At 49.9% G+C, this 22,184-nt stretch overlaps 1 long non-coding RNA gene across 3 annotated transcripts in view; it reads right to left on the reverse strand.

Moving 5' to 3' along the window:
• LOC137629751 (uncharacterized) overlaps positions 1–22,184 on the reverse strand; it is a 57,706-nt gene that overhangs the window by 23,398 nt on the left and 12,124 nt on the right. For all 3 annotated transcript variants that reach the window (XR_011041601.1, XR_011041602.1, XR_011041603.1), the window contains exon 2: positions 19,883–20,034. This is a non-coding gene — a long non-coding RNA (uncharacterized lncRNA). The remainder of the gene's footprint in view (positions 1–19,882; positions 20,035–22,184) is intronic.

Here is a 22,184-nt window from a genome sequence, read left to right on the forward strand (position 1 = left end):
GAATTCACTCCTGCTGTGTGAAGAGTTCCATTAAGTAAGTCTATGGCATCATCAACTCTTTCAAACTGTTCTGCATTTCCTTCAATTTCACTTAACTCCCGAAATCTATTCCAGTCCGCCTTATCAAGATTCCATCGAGGTGATCTTTGTAAAGGTGGACCATTGTTGGTGTTTATAATGATTGGTGCATGATCACTAGTATGCCAATCATCTAATGTTCTCCAATTAAAATCGAGAAGACAGTTAGAGCTTACAACCGATAAGTCAATGCAGGACAAGGTACCTGTCTGTACATGAAAATGTGTGGGCTCTCCTGTATTGAGGAGTCCGACATCTTCATTCTCCAAAATTGACGATATAATATTACCCCTTGCATTTGCTAAAACATCACCCCATAAAGGATGTCTACTATTAAGGTCTCCTAGTAAGAGAAAGGGTTGTGGGAGTTGTTTAATCACCTCTACTATATTATCATATGACATGTTATCATTTGGAGGCAAGTAAAGAGAACAGATTGTGTATTTTCTCCCTATATCAATCTGTACAGCCACTGCCTGCAGAGGGGTACAGATAGACAAAGATATTTGGGGAACATCTCGACGAACGTATATAAGACTTCCCCCATGGCTCCCTGCTCGTTGATCATATGGTGTCCTATAGCTAACATACTCTCGAGGACAAGGAGTATTAGCATCGAGCTTGCTTTCTTGTAGACATACTGTTATAGGGGAGTGCTCACGTATGAGGAGCTTAAGTTGTTCATATTTCGCCCTTAAACCCTGGCAATTCCATTGCAGAATGGTGGAAAAAACTATGTTTTATTTTTTGGAAGACACCTTAGATGAAGTCTTCCCATTGGCAATATTTGATCTAACAATGTTTCCCGGAGGTAACTCTAGAGAGGATCTTGATATAGTGGGTTTTGTGTTTCTCTTTTTCTTTGTGTCCTTTTGATCTAATTGTTGAGGAGGATGGTGGACCTCAACTTGAATTTCTGATTGGTTCAATTTACCTTCTAGTTGTTCAGAAACATCAGCAGACAAGATATCATATTTATTGGAAGTCGTGACTTTAATGTTTCTTATGGTAGGAGGAGAGAGGGAGGGAGGTCTCTCTCTTTTTCGATTAAAAGGTTGTGATCTGTCAGGTTTTTGCGACTTCCCCACTACGGGTTCACCAGGTAAATTGGTTTCGAGTGCAACCTCCATCAGATCAGGCAAGGAAACGGCCTGTGAGAGGTTTGTACTATTGTTTAAAATCGGAGTAGTTGGCTTTTGAATAATTTTCAGATCTTTAAGTGTCCGTTTTGATTTTTCCACAATTTCTGGATATAGATTTTCGATGGGACTTTCAACCTCTTTAACTACTTTCATTTGTTTCTTTATCTTAGAAGTAGAGATATAATATCGTCTGTGTGGTTTGACAAGTTTTTCTTCAGAACCATTGAAAAAGGTTCCCCTGGTCTTATTTGCTTTTCAAGAGCTCTTTTACGAGCCTCTTTAAAAGTAACCCTTTCCATGGTCCTAATGGCCTGGATTTCTTTTTCAAAAATAAACTTTACACAGCTTTTAGATGTAGCTGGGTGTGCTTCCCCACAATGTATGCAATTAGGGTTTTCTATGCATACTCCATGACTACTTTTTCCACAGTTGGCACAAACAGCTGGCTTATTGTTTAGTTTTTCTTTACATTTCTGGCTTAAATGGCCATACATTTGGCAATGATAACATCGCAATGGTGACGGGATATATGGTTTTACCTTCAAAGATAGCCATCCAGCTTTTATAACATTTGGTAATCGGCATTGATCAAATGTTATAATCAGAGTAGCAAGAGGGATACGTTGTTCTCCAACTCTCTTTCTCATTCTGACTACTTTAACTACTCCTTGACTTCTCAGTTCATCCTCTATTTCTTTCTCCTCTATATCCAACAATTCTGGAGCATATATCACACCTCTACTCTGGTTGAAAGTAGGGTGTGAAACGCATTTTACGCTATGACCATTCAATGTTGTAAGTGTTTTTAACCTTTCACCTTGTAATGGGGAGAGTGTCTCTATCAAGAGACTTCCATTTCCCTGGGGTAAAATTTTTGGCTGCCCTCCACATAAGGTAACTATTTCTCTATTAGCTTTAAAAACATTTATACGCTCATTTCTTCCGTTTTCAAATTCCAAGATAAAAAATTTTTCATAATTCACTACTTCATAGTGACCAGGTAATACTTCTACTTTTCTATATCTTTCTGTACTGTCATAATTTTTCACTCTCTCTCTCTTCTTCTCTAGCATTTTATTATTCACATGACGTGAATAAGGTTCTAACGTTACAATGTTAGAACCCGAGTTGGAGCTGTCTGTGCCGAGGTCCATGTTTGTATTTTCCAGGTCGTCAACAGAGGTGTTGGGTTTTTTTGAAAAAGCAAGCCGGGTTATCCACCTCTTATCGGAGGATGTCAGTCCTCCTATCCCATGTGGCCCAACACGAGAAGAGGCTTCAGCGGGGACCAGTCCTCTATTAGAGAGGGGCTGCCTCTCTTAAGGTGGGCGTACACTGGTCAGAGGGGGTAGTTAGCCCCTCCCACCGTCGACTCCAATGCCTGGCGTCAACCATTACCCGCAAATATGGGTGACTTAAGACCGGATCACTGGAGCCCGACTCTTAACAGACTTGGTCTGCACCCAATGGGGTCTGCCAGAGGGTGATGGCGTCTAAATTGGCACAGGTTGAGATGGAATGCACTCCATCCCACACTCTGCCAAATACAAAGCGGCATCCAAAGTAAAATCGAACATGCCAAAGTCGTCAACAATATCGAGCCCAAAAGGAAGAGATGGGAGGAAAAAAGAAATAATCAAAAGTAAAAGAGAAAGTGCTGACTGATTTAGTTGAATCGACAGCTGGGCACCGAGGTCCAATGGGAAATAGTTCCCACTGTTCATTAGAGCCCAGCTGCTAATCCCTAAGCCCCCCATCCTCGTCAAGGCTTCAGCATCTGGGGGGTTCGCCTTTGGAGAAGTAACCACGTCGTCCACTCCTCTCTTCCTCTTCAGGGGGGCCGAGATAGCCGCTAATTTGAGGCCTAGTTCAGAGAAAGCGGGCTTGAAAGCCTGCGCAACCGCTCTGATCAAGGGCCCAAACCAGGGCAGCCGACTGACAGCAGCGCTGTCAGAGACACCCTCTGGAGGGAAGGGGATCGTAAGATCCCTAGGAGTGGAAACTACAACTGGGTCTGCCTGAAAGAAAGAAGCTGTAGAAGAAAAGAACCTGGACCTGTCCGGAGATTTTCCTCCCTCCGTTGGGCGCGGTCCTGCGCTTACGGGAGGGGGGGGGTGGGGGGGACGCGATGAAGATGACCTGACGCGAGCGCGATAGGCCATTGCCTAGCTCGGGGGGCAATAGCTCGCGCGGGCGCGCGTGGGCGAGGGAGCGCATGGGCGCACGGGTGAGCGATGGCGCGCAGGAGAAGGAGCTCGTGGGCGCGCATGCGTCAGAGCACGTCAGCGCTCAGGCGACAGGGCGCGTAGGTGCCGGGCGCGTTGGTGCGCGTTCCGGACACCTCGGATGGAATGCAGCCACAGGATGATGAAGGGCCCGTAAGGGCAAAGCCATAGGGCGCGTGCATGCAGGAGGAATATCCCTAGCGCGCGGGTTCGCAGAAGGGCGCTCGTCAGGAACCGAAGTTCTGGCAGTGGGTGCGCGATGGAGACTGCGGGCGATGGCGCGTAGGCAAGGGATGGAGAGCAGGCGAGGTCTGATGGCGAGTCGGCGATCGTGGAGGAGAGCGCTGGCGAGCAGGAGAGGAAGAAGATTTCTCCTTGGAGCCCTGATCCGAAGATCGAGGGCAAGCGATGACGAGCAGGCAAGCGTTGGTGAGCAGGAGAGCGCTGGCGAGCAGGAGAGCGCTGGCGAGCAGGAGAGCGCTGGCGCGCAGGAGATCGCTGACGAGCAGGAGACCGAGGGCGTCCATGGCGTGTATCAGGCCAAGGGCGCGCAGAGGTCCGTTGGCGAGCAGGAGATCGTGGGCACGTAGTCCCTGGAACTGTAGAACCAACAGGAGATCGTGGGCGTGCAGGAGAGCGCTGGAGAGATGAGGCAGCAACCGGTGAGCGCTTGCGCGCAGGCGAACATTGGCACACGGGAAAGCTGGCGCTTAAGGGACTTACACACAATGTGTGAAAGCCCCTTTTGCCCCGAAGGGACCGGTGCCCGTTTGAAAACGGGATGTGTGGGCGCCCACAGCGCGTCAGCAGCCAGGAAAGGTGAAGGCAGGTCAGCAGGCGTAGGAGATTGCAAACGATCTGTGGAGAGGTCCAGGTCCAAGGAAGTAGCAGGAACGGTAGCTGAAGGACGAGGTTCCTCTGTGGGGGACTGCGAGGAAGAAGATCCGAAGAGGCGCCTCCTAACACCCTTGTGAGGAGAAGGAAGACCTCGGCGACGAAGAGGAAGGCGAGCCTTACGTCGGATGCGTCCTCTGGGAGCAGCAGGCTGACCAGCAGTCCTCCGAAGAGGAGTCTCTGTCAGTGAACTCCCCCGGGGCCCGGGGGGGGGGGGGGGGAGAATCACTCGCAGGAGAGACCGTTGGACTTAGATCCTCCCTTGAAGGATGTTCGGAGGGGGGAGCCAAGCCTTCAGCTACAACAGGAGCAGGGGTTTGAACACTCTCATTGGAAGCGTCTGCCACAACAGCCTTGACAATAGACAGAGGGTCAACCTCTGCTACTGCCGGTGACAGTTTGACAGCTGCTCCCAACCTGATCATGTCAAACAGGGCTTCCTTGGAAGGCAAACCCTGAAGCCCCAAGGAAGCCCAAAGCTGCAAACGATCATTATTAACAGGAAAAATAATTAAATCCTCCACTGGGGGAGGAGGAGGAGCTGCCTCGCTATGGGAGGCAACTCCCTCTCCCAAACCCCGAGATCGGTCAACAACAGTACAGCCTACGCTACCACTCGACGGCCTCTCACGAGAAGTCGACCGAGTGGGAGCTTCGGAGGAGGTTTGGGCTACGGAAGAAGAGTTCTTAGGATTTTCCTTCTTCAAATAAACCTTTGAAGGAGAAATATCCCGTTTGGACTTCTTCTTCCGGCGCCGAGAAAACCTCTCCCACTGGGAGGTAGGCCACTCCCTACATTCCATACAATCATTATCACTTCCACACCGCTGACCCCTACAATAAGGGCATAAGGTGTGAGGATCCGTCTTGATGGAAGACATGAAGGTCCCACAAGGGCGGTCAGGTAACCCAGGGCACTTCCGCATTGTAGAGGCCAACTTCACAACACTCTGAGAAAAAGAAAGAAAAAGCAATGATTAATGGCTGTCAAAGAGGCGAGGGTGAAAGCGGACACGTCCGATCACCACCCAAGCCAAAGTAAAAGTGGGGCTACAACACAGGTGTGTGAGGGGGGAGGGTAGCTAACTAACCCCCGCTAACTAGCGGTGGGGTAATAATCCCTCGTTGAATTTTTATGGCTCGTCCTTTCAGCTACATGAAAGTAATTACCCACTTTAAATAGCGTGGTTTGTATTCCAGTTACGGAACAAACAAATTTTAGGTCCAAGTTAAAGCTAAAGAGGAACGCTAAGTTAAAATCCAGAGTGAAATATTAAGTATGCCTATGTCTTTCAGTGAATCTTTTAATGGCATTTGCATACCTTCTATGCTAAGTGATAAAAATAGCACTAAGTGCCAAGAATGCTTATAACTTTCAAAAGCAGTATTGTATCAAAATTGATGTCTCTGAACATTTTCAAGGGAGATTTCTACCTGGCAATCAATTTTCCACCCAAGTTAATTTAATTCTTATCTTCCAAGAAAAAACTACTGGTCAAGATAAAAAAAGAAAGGCAAGAAATTTCAAATATAATTTTTCTGCACATTACTTAGATAATACGGAGAGCCTGTAATTGAACAGTTTTTTTTTTTTCCTATTGTAGCCCTTGTTAAAGTAGCAGGGACTCAAATCTACAGGTTGTTCAGTGTAGGGATATACTGTAATGAGGAAGTGAAAGGTGCCTAAAATTGATTCAAAATTTCTAATGACAAAAATGTGACTTCTGGATGATTAAGACATATTTGTAACAAATATCTGTCTTAGATCTTGCAACATGTTGATCAAATTCTCAAGAATGTTTCAAGAGATCCTGGTATACATTATGTATACATGAAAGGGAAGATCCACTTTTGGTACATGTATTACAATAATACTGTATTACTAGGCAATTTCTTTCTAAATTTTAGTTTAATTGTACTAGGGAAGTGTATGTAATATTAGCTCAAATAACAAGGAACCCCAAACAATTACTGGGCTCTCCCACAAGATTTTTCCAATAGCTCAAAAGTGAGACCAAAATGAATTCTACCCTTTGAATATCAGTTGTATAAATATACACAAATACTTTCAACATTATTACTTATTAAAGGAAAGCTACAGAGAGAAACCCCAACTTGCATCATCACATTCATCCTATATCTGCCGAATTGTGGATGATCCTGTGCGATAACACTTCCACAATATCAACCGTTTCACACACACAGTGATGGATATCAAAGCCATTCACTTTCAATAATGTACATCTCACTTTTCTGTCCATCTCTCTCTCTATAAACATTGATATCCGACCTTTAAACTTTGAATAAAAAAAAAAATTCACCAACCTACTGTCATTCATTATTTCCACAGCCAAACCAGTTCAGAATACTATGACATTTTATTTCTTCCATGTTAGCCTTTTCATTGCTTCTGCAATCTCCACATCTCACACCACATCAATTCTCCTTACACAACATAATATACACTACTACTCACAAAGTTCATCTCAACCTTTTTTCTTCCATTAGTACTCTACATCTACACTTCACTTCCATGAGTGTGAATTGGTTCAACAGTCCCTTCTGGAATACCCACCATTTCCTTCAAATATAACTTTCCACAAACACTTTGTACAAATCCTGCTATCAAATTAGTTTCTATTATTCTGGGAACTATCCCTTCCCTTATCTTGCCAATTAGTGATCAAGAGATGAAAAAAGAAAATATAAAACACTGGACAATCTATTATTGATACAATTCACGGAATTGCCCAATTGATCATGTCAAAAATTAGCTAAAAACGTGTTAAATATCTTTTTAATCTAGAAAGGCTTAAAGAAATACATTTCACTGTACTTGAAGTAATTCTATTTATCAGTGTAATATCATTATATTGTGATAATTGTAATTAATAAGTATTGATTAAATCAACTAAGCTTTTACTTCTAATAAAGATAAAATAAGCACTAAAATATTATGTGATGCAAGGCATAAATTCAGCATTAATTCATTTAGAAAAAATAATACAGTAATGAGTGACCTATGACTTTGAATGCAGATCTTTTTCCAAACATTTGTGGATGCTCTACAGCCATAATGCTTTGCTTCCATTATTCTTGTTGATGAAATTTAAGTTCATGAGCAGTGTTATGCTATAATATCAGTATAATCATGGTTTTGTTTTTCTTATTTTGCACAGTAATTTTAGTACTCGATGCACGAGTTCTTTTTGGCCTTTTTTGGTCTGTTAGGTTGATTGGTACCTTTTAATAGTCACTATTTTACACTTTCATCAGTGGCAGATAGGATTTTTTCTTCCCTATACTTATACTTCTGGAAGGTTTCCTAACCATTAGTCTATAAATAGATATTCTTTCACTATCCACATCTACAATTTGTTTGTGTGACATACTACAATAATTAAAAACATAATTAAAAACATAATTCATTTAAACGAAATACCCAAAGGATAGCAAACTGTTATTAAACACAAAGAGGAATTCTTAATTAAAACCCATGTTTGGGCACCTATTAACTGGTCTCCCCTTCACGCGTCTGCATCGATAGCGGCAGAAGGGCAGTAAAAGTGAATTGGGTCAACAAACTGAAAACCCACTTTGAGCATTGATGTTCATTGATATTCATGGAATAGGAGAGAAGGTGCTGTGTGCATTCTTCTTCAAGTAAATGCCGTTGTTCTTGACCATTTTGTAAAGCCTTCTTGTTCAATAGAAGGATTGATTGATTGATTTAAAGTTTTCAGGCATCCTGACATCTGAGGTCATTGACGCCGGTCAATAGAAGGAAATAATATAAAAAGAGCATTGATAGAAAAAAATAAGCAATACGGTGATCTTATAAGATAAATTTGGATACATCGTCAAAATTTTGAGAAATCTTATGAAAATGAGCTATTGGAGTTTAATAAGTTTTAAAAAAAAAAATTTAGTGAATAAATTTGTGAAAATTTAATCTACTTTCCTTACAAACTCTTTACTAGTGGAACTGGTACTGTAATCTACCACCACATCTCATATTTAACCTAGCTACTACATCACGACATAATATATTCCTTTGAGCAATTTTGCTAATACTATCTTGCTTTTTCCTTCTACTGTACTGTATATCTTCACGTTGACCAGGACTCGGTATACTACTTTCCTTAACACTGATAGGATTAGACTGAATTAATAATTTTGGCATATATGACCAAGGGCTGGAGAGGCCATTCAGTGCCCAAAGGCAATGGGGGTGGATGGGTGGGACGTAAATGTTGTTGGACATTAAGATGGAAGAAAGGCTAAAAAGTGGGTGTAGCTAAGGGTCGAAGAAACCCTGTACATACATTTAAATGAAGGGTTAATTTTATCACTTCCCTTAATAATGATGGGTGCTATAAAGGGATGCTACCTCCATTTTCCTATTCTTGAGAAGCAATGTAACATTCAAATGTTTCTAACTATACATATCCTAGTTCTCTTTAATATTTTCATAACTCAAGTTACCTCTTCCACTTCTCATACAAGCAAGAGCCCATGCTGTTATAAGCCAGCTCATCTCAACAATTATCATTTCTAGTTTAGTTCAACAACTAAAGATTATCATTTCTTGGCAGGTTGGTTCATAACAAACATAGCTGAAATGACAAATTCGAAGATAATTTGTATTTTTCCTAACCATACAAACCTTAGCTATTTACAGAGGGTTTACCTTTTAGCGCAGCTGAAATGTCGAGCCAATAGTTTTAACGAGGGTTAATTACCCCCGCGCTAGTTAGCGGGGGGTGGGGAAGGGTAGCTTGCTACCCCTCCCCCCTCCACACACCGGTGACTTGCTTCACTTCACTTAGAGGTAGGACTTGACTTGGGGGTCAGGGACGGCGGGCACATATGTGTAAATAGCTAAAGTTTGTATGGTTAGGAAAAATACAAATTATCTTCGAATTTGTCATTTGTTCCGTAACCGAAATACAAACCACGCTATTTACAGAGGGTGACTTACCCCTTAGGAAGGGTGGAAAGTCCCCAGCCTTACTGACTTCGGCTTTCCCGGGGGCTCGATCCCTCAGTGAGCAGCACTAGAGAGAGGGAGCCCCTGTACCTCACAAGTTCCTAGCATCGCTAGGAACGAGTGGCCTACATAAGCAGTGTGAGGAGGAGAGTGTGACTCGTCCTATGAAGTTGACCTTGATACCTTCAGATAGGAATTCTAGGATAGGACGTTCCCCATACCACCTCGTCAGGGTATGGGAGACACAACAGTATTAAGCTTAATACTAGGAGCACAAAGAAGCATGGGTTACCTGCAGAGGTCGAGGTCAGCTATGCGAGGCCCAGGATACTGCTTCCCCAAGAGAGGGGAGAATGAAGAAAGGAGTAAGGGTCAGACATACTCTTTCATTCACGCAGACTAAGACCGGGTAACAACGCCCTCAACCTACTGCTACTTGTCCAAAAAGGAGCCTGAGGTTAGACCAGCTGTTGTGCAGCCACCACAGGGCCGATAGAAAACGTATCGAGGCTCCTGTGGGTCACGTCTTGCCGGTAGTGGGCTGTGAAGGTCGTTTGACGCTTCCAGACCCCAGCTTGAAGTACCTGCGTCACAGAGAAGTTTCTCTTGAAGGCCAGGGATGTAGCAATACCCCTGACATCGTGGGCCCGAGGGCGACGTGACGGAGGAGGGTCAGGATTCAGGGCATGGTGGATAACCCTTCGAATCCAAGCTGAGATGGTGTTTCTGGTGACCCTCCTCTTTGTCCTGCCTGTCCTCACAAACAAAGCTCGCACATGAGGACGGACTGCAGCCGTTCTCTTCAAGTAGTGCCTCAGACACCTCACTGGACATAGTAGCAGCTGGTCTGGGTCGCTTGTTACAGAACGGAGACTCGCGATCCTGAAAGAGTCGAACCGAGGATCCGGCACTCCAGGATTCTGAGTCTTGGCCACAAACTCAGGGACGAACCTGAACGTTACCTCCCCCCATCCCCTTGAATGAGCGATGTCGTACGAGAGACCATGAAGTTCACTAACTCGCTTGGCCGAAGCCAAGGCGAGTAGGAAAGCCGTCTTCCAAGACAGGTGGCGATCGGAGGCCTGGCGTAATGGCTCGAAGGGAGGTCTCTTAAGAGACCTGAGGACTCGAACCACGTTCCAAGGGGGGGGTCTCACTTCCGACTGGGGGCAGGTAAGCTCATAGCTACGTATGAGTAAAGAGAGTTCTAGCGATGAAGAAATATCCACGCCCTTCAATCTGAAGGCCAAGCTTAAGGCTGAGCGATAGCCTTTCACTGCCGAGACAGAAAGGCGCATTTCTTCTCGCAGATACACGAGGAAGTCCGCTATTGCTGGAATAGTGGCATCAAGTGGAGAGATACCCCTTCCACGACACCAACCACAAAAGACTCTCCACTTTGCTTGGTAGACTCCCTCAGAGGACCTTCGCAGGTGCCGAGACATTCTCTCCGCAACCTGTTGCGAAAAGCCTCTCTCCGCGAGGAGACGCTGGATAGTCTCCAGGCGTGAAGCCGAAGCGAGGCTACGGCCCTGTGAGGGACGCCGGAGTGGGGTTGTTTGAGAAGCTCGTGTCGTGGAGGAAGCTCCCTTGGGAGATCCGTCAGGAGTTGCAGAAGGTCCGGAAACCATTCCGCGTGATGCCATAGCGGAGCTACCAGAGTCATGGAACAGTTGACCGATAGTCTGGTCCTGTTGAGCACCCTTCTCATCAGACAGAAAGGTGGGAAGGCGTACACGTCGATGTTGTCCCACCGTTGCTGGAAAGCATCTTGCCAGAGTGCCTTGGGGTCCGGGACTGGTGAACAGTACAGGGGCAGCTTGAAGTTCAAGGCTGTCGCGAACAAGTCCACAGTCGGGGAACCCCACAAAGTCAGGACTTTGTTGGCTATCTGAGGATCCAAAGACCACTCGGTACTCACTATCTGCGAAGCCCTGCTCAGACTGTCGGCGAGCACATTCCTCTTGCCAGGAATGAAGCGAGCTGACAGTGTTATCGAGTGGGTCTCGGTCCACCTCAGAGTCTCTACTGCAAGATGGGATAGCTGTTGCGAAAAAGTGCCTCCCTGCTTGTTGATATAAGCCACTACCGTGGTGTTGTCGCTCATCACCACCACGGAGTGACCCGCCAGGGACCGTTGGGACTGCTGAAGAGCCAGAAAGACGGCCTTCAATTCTAGCAGGTTGATGTGTAGGCACTTTTCTGATTCTGACCAAAGGCCTGAGGCCCTCTGGTTCAGAACGTGCGGCCCCACCCTTCTTTTGACGCGTCCGAAAACAGAGTCAATTCCGGGGGGAGGACGAGAAGACTCACTCCCTTCCGCAGGTTCTCGTCGGCCAGCCACGACCGCAAGTCCGTCTGTTCCAGAGACCCCATTGGGATCAGAATGTCCGGGGAATCGGATCCTTGATTCCACCGGGACTTGAGCCGCCATTGAAGGGATCTCATCCTGAGGCGGCTGTTTGGAACCAGACGGGCCAGGGAGGATAGGTGGCCTAAGAGACGCAACCACGATTGGGCGGGGAGTTCTTTTCGCCTGAGGAAGGGTTCCGCCACCCTCCTCAGCCTTGCTATCCGGTCGTCTGATGGAAAGGCTTTGTGGAGATTGGTGTCTATTAGCATGCCTAGATAAACCAGTCATTGGGACGGCTGCAGAGAGGACTTCTCGAGGTTTACCACGATCCCCAGATCCTGGCAAAGATCCAGAAGCCTGTCTCGGTACCGAAGAAGGGTCGACTCCGAGTCTGCTAGGATCAGCCAAACTTCCAGGTAACGAAGGAGACGAATGCCGTTCCTGTGCGCCCAAGATGAAATCAGGGTGAACACTCTGGTGAACACCTGAGGAGCTGTGGAGAGACCGAAACACAGCACCTTGAACTGGTAGATATGTCTAGGCAGAATCTCAGGTACTTCCTGGAAGACGGATGGATTGGGATCTGGAAGTACGCGTCCTTTAGATCCAGTGTACACATGAAGTCTTGTGGTCTCACCGCAAGTCTGACCGTGTCTGCTGTCTCCATGCTGAACCGGGTTTGTTTGACAAACCTGTTCAGAGTTGAGAGATCGATGACGGGTCTCCAGCCTCCAGTAGCCTTCTCTACAAGAGTCGACTGAAGAAGCCTGGGGAGCCGTCCACGACCTCCTGGAGAGCACCCTTCTCGAGCATGGTCTCGACTTCGGCCTGAAGGGCCAGCCCCTTTGCCGATCCCGTGGCATAGGAGCTCAACGACACTGGATTCGCTGTCAGGAGAGGTTGAGATGTTGTGAACGGGACGCGATAACCTTGGCCAATCACAGAGACCGTCTAAGCATCGGCCCCGTGTTGCTGCCACCTGCGGACGCAACGCTGAAGGCATCCCCCCACAGGTGGACATGCAGGGGGACTGCCACCCCTAGGGCTTGCGGCCGCGGCCGCCACCCCTAGGAGGACTTACCGCCCCTCTTGGCCTTGGCTGGAAAGGGCTGGGGCTTAGACACCACCTTCTTAGCTGCCGGTGCCTGTTTGGGAGCCTTACGAGGCTGTTGCTGCTGTTGTGGCGGGGCTGGAGGCTTATAGGGCCGAGTTGTAAGGGCCCTGTGGAGGAGGGAGTCCGTGCTGGATTTCCTCCACCTCTCAGCCGTTCGCTCCATGTCTTAGCTCAAACAGGCTCTCCCCCAGAAAGGAAGCATGTCGGAGCCTACACACATCTACGGCGGGGACCTTCGGATGGAATCTCTCGGACACAGCATCGCGACGCTTCAACACCGAGTTGGCCCACAGGGTGGTAACCTGGTGCGCCAAAAACTCGATGGTCTCCAGGGCCTTCCTATTGGTCTCCTTGGACAAGTCCTCCGATCGCAATAGGATGCCCAGAGATCCTAGCCAGAAGTCCAGCCACGAAGTGGCCTGCATGGCACACTTAGTGACCTTCTCGTGGTTAAGGATCTCTGCCGCCGAGAACGACACCTGCCGGGCAGAGAGTTTCTCAAGGGGAACTCCCTTCGCCAGCTCCTCCACAGAGTGATGGAGAGGAAGAGCGAGGTTGTGCTCACCCAGGATCTCGAAATACCTCCTCTGCTGGAGGCGAGGAGGGGGGATCAGCTTGTTCCCGGCAGTGGAACGACTGGAGGAGGCAAGAAGTGCGAGCTGAGCGTTGGCCCTAGCCCTGGCACTCTTCAGCCCCCGAGACCAGGGCAGAGCTGCACTGGTCTTAGGGGCCTTCCAAACGTCAAACACTTCATCCAGAATCGTGTCTTTGCCTTCACGGGGGGCGATGACTGGACCCGTAAGCCCGTTAAGTTGCCTTATCAGGCTTAGGACCTGCCAGAAGGCATGTTCGGATTCTTGCTGTTCTCCTCACTGCGGGCTGGCAGCTAAGTCTCCTGCCCCAGGAATCTCTTCCTGGGGTGATACGTGGACATTCCCCTGGGTAGTCGTGGGTTCCTGACGAATCCTTGCAGAGGATTTAGGGACGGTCTTGGAATCCTTGGACTCCCTCCTGGGAGGGACACAGGATCCCAACAACGAGGTTCGAGGGGCCCCTTCCTCACGAGACGAATCTCCTGCCTGAAGCGAAGTCTCCCCCCCTGGTGCCGAGGGGAAGACTACCGCCCCACTGGACTCACCTGAGGACGGAAAGGCCTCGTCCACGGGAGAAGGAGAGAGTACTCGTGCAGGAGAAGGGACCTTCGCGACCGACCTCTTGGGAACCAACTTCGCCCTGGGGGAAGTCACCACGAAGTCCACTCCTCTCTTTTTCTTCAGCGTAGGAGAGACAGCCGTTGGTTTGTTACCCTGGCCGGCGAGTGCTGGTTTCATAACACTCACTAACGCCCGTGCCAGAGGACCAAACCAAGTCTGCTTCCCAAGGACACAGAGTCCGAAATCCTCGCTAAAGGGAAAGGGATCGGGCGATCCTTTGGAGTGGACACGACGGTACCTGCCTGAAAAGAAGGTGGGGAAGAATGATGTACTAACCTCTCCTCGTCCTGCACTACCAACCTGTGTTTGGATGAAGGTGATCCCGAGTGCCGTCTAGGAGCACGCGTTCCTGCTGCTAACACCGGCTGCGGAATTCGCCGCGAGGGTGAATGGTCGCGCGAGGGTGAATGGTCGCGCGAGGGTGAATGGTCGCGCGAGGGTGAATGGTCGCGCGAGGGCGAATGGTCGCGCGAGGGCGAATGGTCGCGCGAGGGCGAATGGTCGCGCGAGGGCGAATGGTCGCGCGAGGGCGAATGGTCGCGCGAGGGCGAATGGTCGCGCGAGGGCGAATGGTCGCGCGAGGGCGAATGGTCGCGCGAGGGCGAATGGTCGCGCGAGGGCGAATGGTCGCGCGAGGGCGAATGGTCGCGCGAGGGCGAATGGTCGCGCGAGGGCGAATGGTCGCGCGAGGGCGAATGGTCGCGCGAGGGCGAATGGTCGCGCGAGGGCGAATGGTCGCGCGAGGGCGAATGGTCGCGCGAGGGCGAATGGTCGCGCGAGGGCGAATGGTCGCGCGAGGGCGAATGGTCGCGCGAGGGCGAATGGTCGCGCGAGGGCGAATGGTCGCGCGAGGGCGAATGGTCGCGCGAGGGCGAATGGTCGCGCGAGGGCGAATGGTCGCGCGAGGGCGAATGGTCGCGCGAGGGCGAATGGTCGCGCGAGGGCGAATGGTCGCGCGAGGGCGAATGGTCGCGCGAGGGCGAATGGTCGCGCGAGGGCGAATGGTCGCGCGAGGGCGAATGGTCGCGCGAGGGCGAATGGTCGCGCGAGGGCGAATGGTCGCGCGAGGGCGAATGGTCGCGCGAGGGCGAATGGTCGCGCGAGGGCGAATGGTCGCGCGAGGGCGAATGGTCGCGCGAGGGCGAATGGTCGCGCGAGGGCGAATGGTCGCGCGAGGGCGAATGGTCGCGCGAGGGCGAATGGTCGCGCGAGGGCGAATGGTCGCGCGAGGGCGAATGGTCGCGCGAGGGCGAATGGTCGCGCGAGGGCGAATGGTCGCGCGAGGGCGAATGGTCGCGCGAGGGCGAATGGTCGCGCGAGGGCGAATGGTCGCGCGAGGGCGAATGGTCGCGCGAGGGCGAATGGTCGCGCGAGGGCGAATGGTCGCGCGAGGGCGAATGGTCGCGCGAGGGCGAATGGTCGCGCGAGGGCGAATGGTCGCGCGAGGGCGAATGGTCGCGCGAGGGCGAATGGTCGCGCGAGGGCGAATGGTCGCGCGAGGGCGAATGGTCGCGCGAGGGCGAATGGTCGCGCGAGGGCGAATGGTCGCGCGAGGGCGAATGGTCGCGCGAGGGCGAATGGTCGCGCGAGGGCGAATGGTCGCGCGAGGGCGAATGGTCGCGCGAGGGCGAATGGTCGCGCGAGGGCGAATGGTCGCGCGAGGGCGAATGGTCGCGCGAGGGCGAATGGTCGCGCGAGGGCGAATGGTCGCGCGAGGGCGAATGGTCGCGCGAGGGCGAATGGTCGCGCGAGGGCGAATGGTCGCGCGAGGGCGAATGGTCGCGCGAGGGCGAATGGTCGCGCGAGGGCGAATGGTCGCGCGAGGGCGAATGGTCGCGCGAGGGCGAATGGTCGCGCGAGGGCGAATGGTCGCGCGAGGGCGAATGGTCGCGCGAGGGCGAATGGTCGCGCGAGGGCGAATGGTCGCGCGAGGGCGAATGGTCGCGCGAGGGCGAATGGTCGCGCGAGGGCGAATGGTCGCGCGAGGGCGAATGGTCGCGCGAGGGCGAATGGTCGCGCGAGGGCGAATGGTCGCGCGAGGGCGAATGGTCGCGCGAGGGCGAATGGTCGCGCGAGGGCGAATGGTCGCGCGAGGGCGAATGGTCGCGCGAGGGCGAATGGTCGCGCGAGGGCGAATGGTCGCGCGAGGGCGAATGGTCGCGCGAGGGCGAATGGTCGCGCGAGGGCGAATGGTCGCGCGAGGGCGAATGGTCGCGCGAGGGCGAATGGTCGCGCGAGGGCGAATGGTCGCGCGAGGGCGAATGGTCGCGCGAGGGCGAATGGTCGCGCGAGGGCGAATGGTCGCGCGAGGGCGAATGGTCGCGCGAGGGCGAATGGTCGCGCGAGGGCGAATGGTCGCGCGAGGGCGAATGGTCGCGCGAGGGCGAATGGTCGCGCGAGGGCGAATGGTCGCGCGAGGGCGAATGGTCGCGCGAGGGCGAATGGTCGCGCGAGGGCGAATGGTCGCGCGAGGGCGAATGGTCACGCGGGAGCGCGGGCGAGCGATCGCGCAGGTGGTTGATCGCGCGGGCGCACAGGCGAGCGGTCGCGCGGGCGAGTGGGCGCGAGGGTGGGCAGGTAAATGAGCGCGTGTCCGAGGCGACGAACGCAAGCGTTGGCGCGACGGCGAGGGAACGCGCTGCCGCGTAGGTGAGGAAGATCGCTGGCGATGTAGATCCACGGGCGATCGATGACGAGCTGGTGAGTGCAGTCGCTCAAGTTGGCGATGGCGCGATATGGCATGTCGACGCATTGGCGTGCGATGGTGAGCAGCATGCGCAGGTGAATGACCGCGTAATGGCAAGCGATGGCGAGCAGCATGCGCAGGTGAATGATCGCGTGATGGGGTGCGATGGTGATCAGCATCCGCAGGAGGGCGATCGTGCAGGGGCGAGCGATGGCGAGCAGCATGCGCAGGAGGGCGATCGCGTGATGGTGAGCGATGGTGAGCAGCATGCGCAGGTGGGCGATCACGTGATGGGGTGCGATGGTGATCAGCATCCGCAGGAGGGCGATCGTGCAGTGGCGAGCGATGGCGAGCAGCATGCGCAGGAGGGCGATCGTGCAGGGGCGAGCGATGGCGAGCAGCATGCACAGGTGGGCGATCGCGCGATGGCGAGCTAGAAGCTGGCGAACCATGTTCCTTCAGGAGCGTTGGAGAACGTTGGCGCGCTAGCTGTCGCTGTTGAATAGGCGATACTAGATCGCCTGTGCGCGCTGGCAAGCAGGTGAACGCTGGTGAGGAGGTAATCGCTGGCGCGTAGGTGATCGCTGGCGAGCAGAAGGTTGACGTGTGTCATGTGAAAGGACAGGTGGCGCGGCGCGTTCACGAGCAGGAACTGGGAGATCGCTGGCGCGTCGGCGAACATGTGTTTTTGACACACGCGCAGCACGATGTTGCGTAGCCACAGGACCAGGCAGATGGTGAGCAGGGAGCTCAGCAGGAACTAAAGGGTGGTCAGAGACCGCAGGGCGATGGTCCTCAAATGAGCGCTGACGCTCGGTAGAGAGCTGACGAGCAGGAGAGCGCTGGCGAGGGGGGCGAACATCAGGAGAGAGCCAACGAGCAGGTGAGCGTCGGCGAGCAGGAGAGTCTTGGCGAGCAGGAGATTGTCGACGAGCAGGAGAGCGCTGAAGATCAGGAGAGCGCTGGCGAGCAGGAGAATGCTGGCGAGCAGGAGAGCGCTTGTGCGCTAGCACTGCTCGCGTAAGGGAAGGATCCCTTAGCCCCGAAGGGACCGTTGCCCGTCGGGTGACGAGTTCTCCAGAAGGCGAAGATCTGGCAGGAGATGGTGAGCGGTCTGCAGAGAGGTTCAAGGAAGGCGGAGCTGTAGGTTGAGGCTGACGAGGAGAGTCCCCCCCGGAGGATGAAGACCCAAAAAGGCACCTCTTAGTCCCCCTGTAAGGGGAAGGGAGGCCCTTGTGGCGTAGCGGACGGTGAGCCTTACGGCGGAGGCGGCCTCGGGGAAGATCGTCGGGACCATCGGTCCTCCGAAGGGGAGTCTCCGTCAAAGCACTTCCCTCAGAAGGAAGCTGAGCAGCAGCTGAGACCGAAGGACTCACTTCCCCCTTCGAAGGATGTACGGAAGGAGGAGGAGAGCCTTTAGCACCATCACCCGCACAAGCACCTGCGGCGGATTGCCCAGCCACGTCGGAGGCCTCTGTCACCACGACGTCGACAATAGACAGAGGGTCTACCTCTGCTACCGCCGGCGACTGCTTAACAGCGGCCCCCAACGAGACAAGGTCAATAAGAGCGACCCTGGAGGGCAAGCCCTTAAGCCCCAGGGACGACCAAATCTGTAAAAGATCATCACTGGATAAGGCATTATCAATAACCTCCCCCGGAAGAGGAGGGGGAACCGCCTCGCTATGGGAGGCGACGCCCTCTCCCCCCACCGAAGGTCGGGAAACAGAACAAGGGCCTGCGCTCCCACTCGGCCGACTCTCCTTAGGAGGCGGACGAGGGGGAGCTTCGGAGGAGGTTTGGGCGGCGGAAGAAGAGTCCCGAGAACCTTCCTCCTTCAAGGCTAACCCCGGAGGAGAATGGTCTCTCTTGGACTTCTTCTTACGCCGACGGCCAAACCTCTCCCACTGGGAGGCAGACCACTCCCTGCACTCACGACACATGTTCTCCTGGTCACACCGTCGGCCCCGACATTGAGGGCAGAGGGTGTGCGGATCCGTATTCACGTCCGACATGAAAGTCCCACAAGGACGACCGGCAACTTCAGGGCATGTACGCATCGTAAATAATATAGAAAAAATAACTGAAGGTCAACTTCCAACCAACACACACGCTGAAAAGAAAAAGCAGAAAATTAAAGGCTGTCACGAGGGCAATGAGCAGACACGTCTGATCACCGCCGAGCCAAAAGTGAAGTGAAGCAAGTCACCGGTGTGTGGAGGGGGGAGGGGTAGCAAGCTACCCTTCCCCACCCCCCGCTAACTAGCGCGGGGGTAATTAACCCTCGTTAAAACTATTGGCTCGTCATTTCAGCTGCGCTAATAGGTAAACCCTCTGTAAATAGCGTGGTTTGTATTTCGGTTACGGAACAACTAAGAATTGAGGTACAAGATGTCAGAGAGCAATGATACTGTGACAAATATTTAAAAAAAAAAAAAATTCATGGCAAAATTTAAGTGCAACAACATCCCTCTTATCTTACGCTCATCTTTGAAAAGATGGGGTTCTTCCAATTCAGCACTGTCCCATAATTACAAACACTAACTATACATTGAAGAACACTTACACAAAACCCTCGCTCAATTTTAATGGCTCGTCCTTTCAGTTTCGCCAAAAGTAATACCCCTAATAAATAGCGTAGGTTTGTATTCCAGTTACGGAACACACAAATATTAATACGGTACAACTAGGAAGATTTACAGTAAGCCCTTACAATAATGAAAATACTGCAGTTCGTCTTCACTACCCTTTGAATTTTATCAAGAAAGTCTAGACTAAATTCATGCTTTCGTCATGTCACATTGGAAATAAAAAGAAAAAAGATCTCATCCCTCAGTGAAAAGGGCAACACCACTATTAAATAAAAATACCAGATACAGTAATTTATAAAAAAAAAAATAAAGCAAGTAATAGAAAATACATTATTCTAACATGAAAGAATAAATATTGTCCTTCTGAGAGGCTGCAGAGTAAATCATATAGTTTCAATGAAGTCTACAATTATAGTTAGAAAGGATTTACAACAGTAGCTGTATCTCATATCATATATAATTATTTTCGATTTTCAATATCAGTCCAAAAGAACGAGTACTGTATCAGATTTTGGATTGATAATACTAATCATGTACCAAAATGAAAATCAAATAATTTTAGTAAATTCAAATAAAATGATACTGTATTACTTACATTGTTTGTAAGAGAACTGGTCCACACTGAAATTCTTGGTCATTACTGCTGATTACCAGAATTCTTTCAGAGGCATAGATTCATCATATTTATGTTGCATCCTTGTCACAACGAAGTCTCACTTACCCGACAGCATAGCTTTACGGTAACATCTGTTGAAAATGATCTCCAATTACTGTACAGTATTACCATTTATTTTCTCAAGATACAAATACAATTACAGTATATTGTATATAACTAAAAAAGTGCCATACTGATGTCTACAGTTTTACCGATTATTAAATGAGGAGTTTTGTGAAGTTATCAATACTGTATCTGCATTTATTAAAGCTTTTCCAAAATTACCTTAACTATTAAAGTTTCTCAATGAAGATGTGAAAAATACTAGAAAATGGTACAGCATCTATGATTATAACTGTAGGCAGTATTCATAATAAAAAATTTAGATTGTACAGTATACATAACAATTATGGCAACCAGTAAATTTATAATCAATAAAAATACTGTACAGTACAGTATATACAAGTCTTTTTGAAGGTCCAAACCAAATTATATGAGCACCAGTGAAGACCAAGATGTAAGAAAATAAAAGAAACCTGACTTGCACTTCAAGATTATACTGTAATGTAATCATGTACAATTTTGTAAACAAGATATTTCAAGTTTATCTTTAGGTATGTGTGTGTTACACAGAGTTCTTCTTGGGAGTATTTTTGCATCATCTACAATTTTTCAAGTAATTTTGCATAATGGAGTTTGTACTAAAGCCCGATGCCTGATCATATACACTACCTGTATACTGTACATCAGGATAACACAAACAATGCATTAATTCTAACATCTACAGAACTTTCTTTAACACAAGCCAGTTTAACATACAGGTATAACATAAACTTCTTAATCTTAAAAAGGACAATTGACCTCATTACAAAATATTAATGACAAGGAGAAACTTGTCGAACTTTTAGTTAGATGTTAGATGTCTTTTAACAACGGTACAGAATGAAAAATTTGAAATAAAACTCACATTTGACTTTAAAACTTGTATTTTCCGTAACCATAAGAGTCCTTTCAAGGAAACTGGAATGGCCGTTAAAATCTAACCGGGTCGTTATAACTACCGGGGGGTAGCAAAAAACCAAGGTTACCTGTCAGTTAGCAAGACTTGCAGTTTTTACCTTCAGGCCTGTAACTTGTGGGGTGGTTAAGACAGAAAGTATCAATATAATATATGACAAATTAGTAGATAATTTGTATTTTTCAAAACATACAAACCTTAGCTATTTAATTAGGGTACAGTATTACTTTTGGCGTAGCTGAAATGCCGAGCAATTAGATTTTTAACGAGGGTTTACTACCCCCTCGCTAATTAGCGAGGGGGTAGGGGAGGGGTAGCTAGCTACCCTTCCCCCCCTCACACACCGGTGAGTAGTTCACTTTGCTTAGAGGTAGGACTTCCCGGGGGACAGGGCTGGCGGGCAAGTTTGATTAAACAGCTAAGGTATGTATGGTTAGGAAAAATACAAATTATCTACGAATTTGTCATTTGTTCCGTAACCGAAATACAAACCACGCTACTTAATTAGGGTGACTTAACCCTTAGGTAGGGTGGTAAGTCCCAGCCGTACTGGCTTTGGCTTTTGCCCGGGGACTCAGTATCTGAGTGTGTTAGAACTCAAGATAAGGAGTCCCTGCACCTCGCAAGTGCCTTGCCCTGCAAGGACCGCGGCCTACGTAAGCTAGTGTGTGAAGGAGTGAAGTGTGACTCATCCTAGGAAGTTGACCTGGAGTCCTTTAGATGGAAATCTAGGTTAGGACGATCCCAATACCACCTTGTAAGGGTATGGGGACGTGACAGTATTAACTTAATACTAGGAACACAAGGAAACCTGGTTTACCTGCAGTGGTTTGAGGTCAGCTGTGCAGAGGACCCAGGATGCTGCTTTCCCCAAGAGAGGGGAGAATGAAGAAAAGAATAAGAGCCAGGCATACCTTTTCATTCATGCAGACTAAAACCGGGTAACAATGCCCTCAACCTGCTACTTGTCCATTAAGGAGCCTGAGGTTTAAACCAGCTGTTGTGCAGCCACCACAGGGCCGATAGAGAACGTATCGAGCCTCAAAACCCCTGCTTGTAAAACCTGCGTCACAAGAGTAATTTCTCTTGAATGCCAGGGACGTAGCAATGCCCCTGACATCATGTGCCCTAGGGCGACGTGACGGAGGAGGGTCAGGATTCAGGGAATGGTAGATAACCCTGCGAATCCAAGCTGAGATTGCATTCTTAGTGACCCTCCTCTTT

Source organism: Palaemon carinicauda, chromosome 37, assembly GCF_036898095.1.
Source record: "Palaemon carinicauda isolate YSFRI2023 chromosome 37, ASM3689809v2, whole genome shotgun sequence".
NCBI lineage: Eukaryota > Metazoa > Arthropoda > Malacostraca > Decapoda > Palaemonidae > Palaemon > Palaemon carinicauda.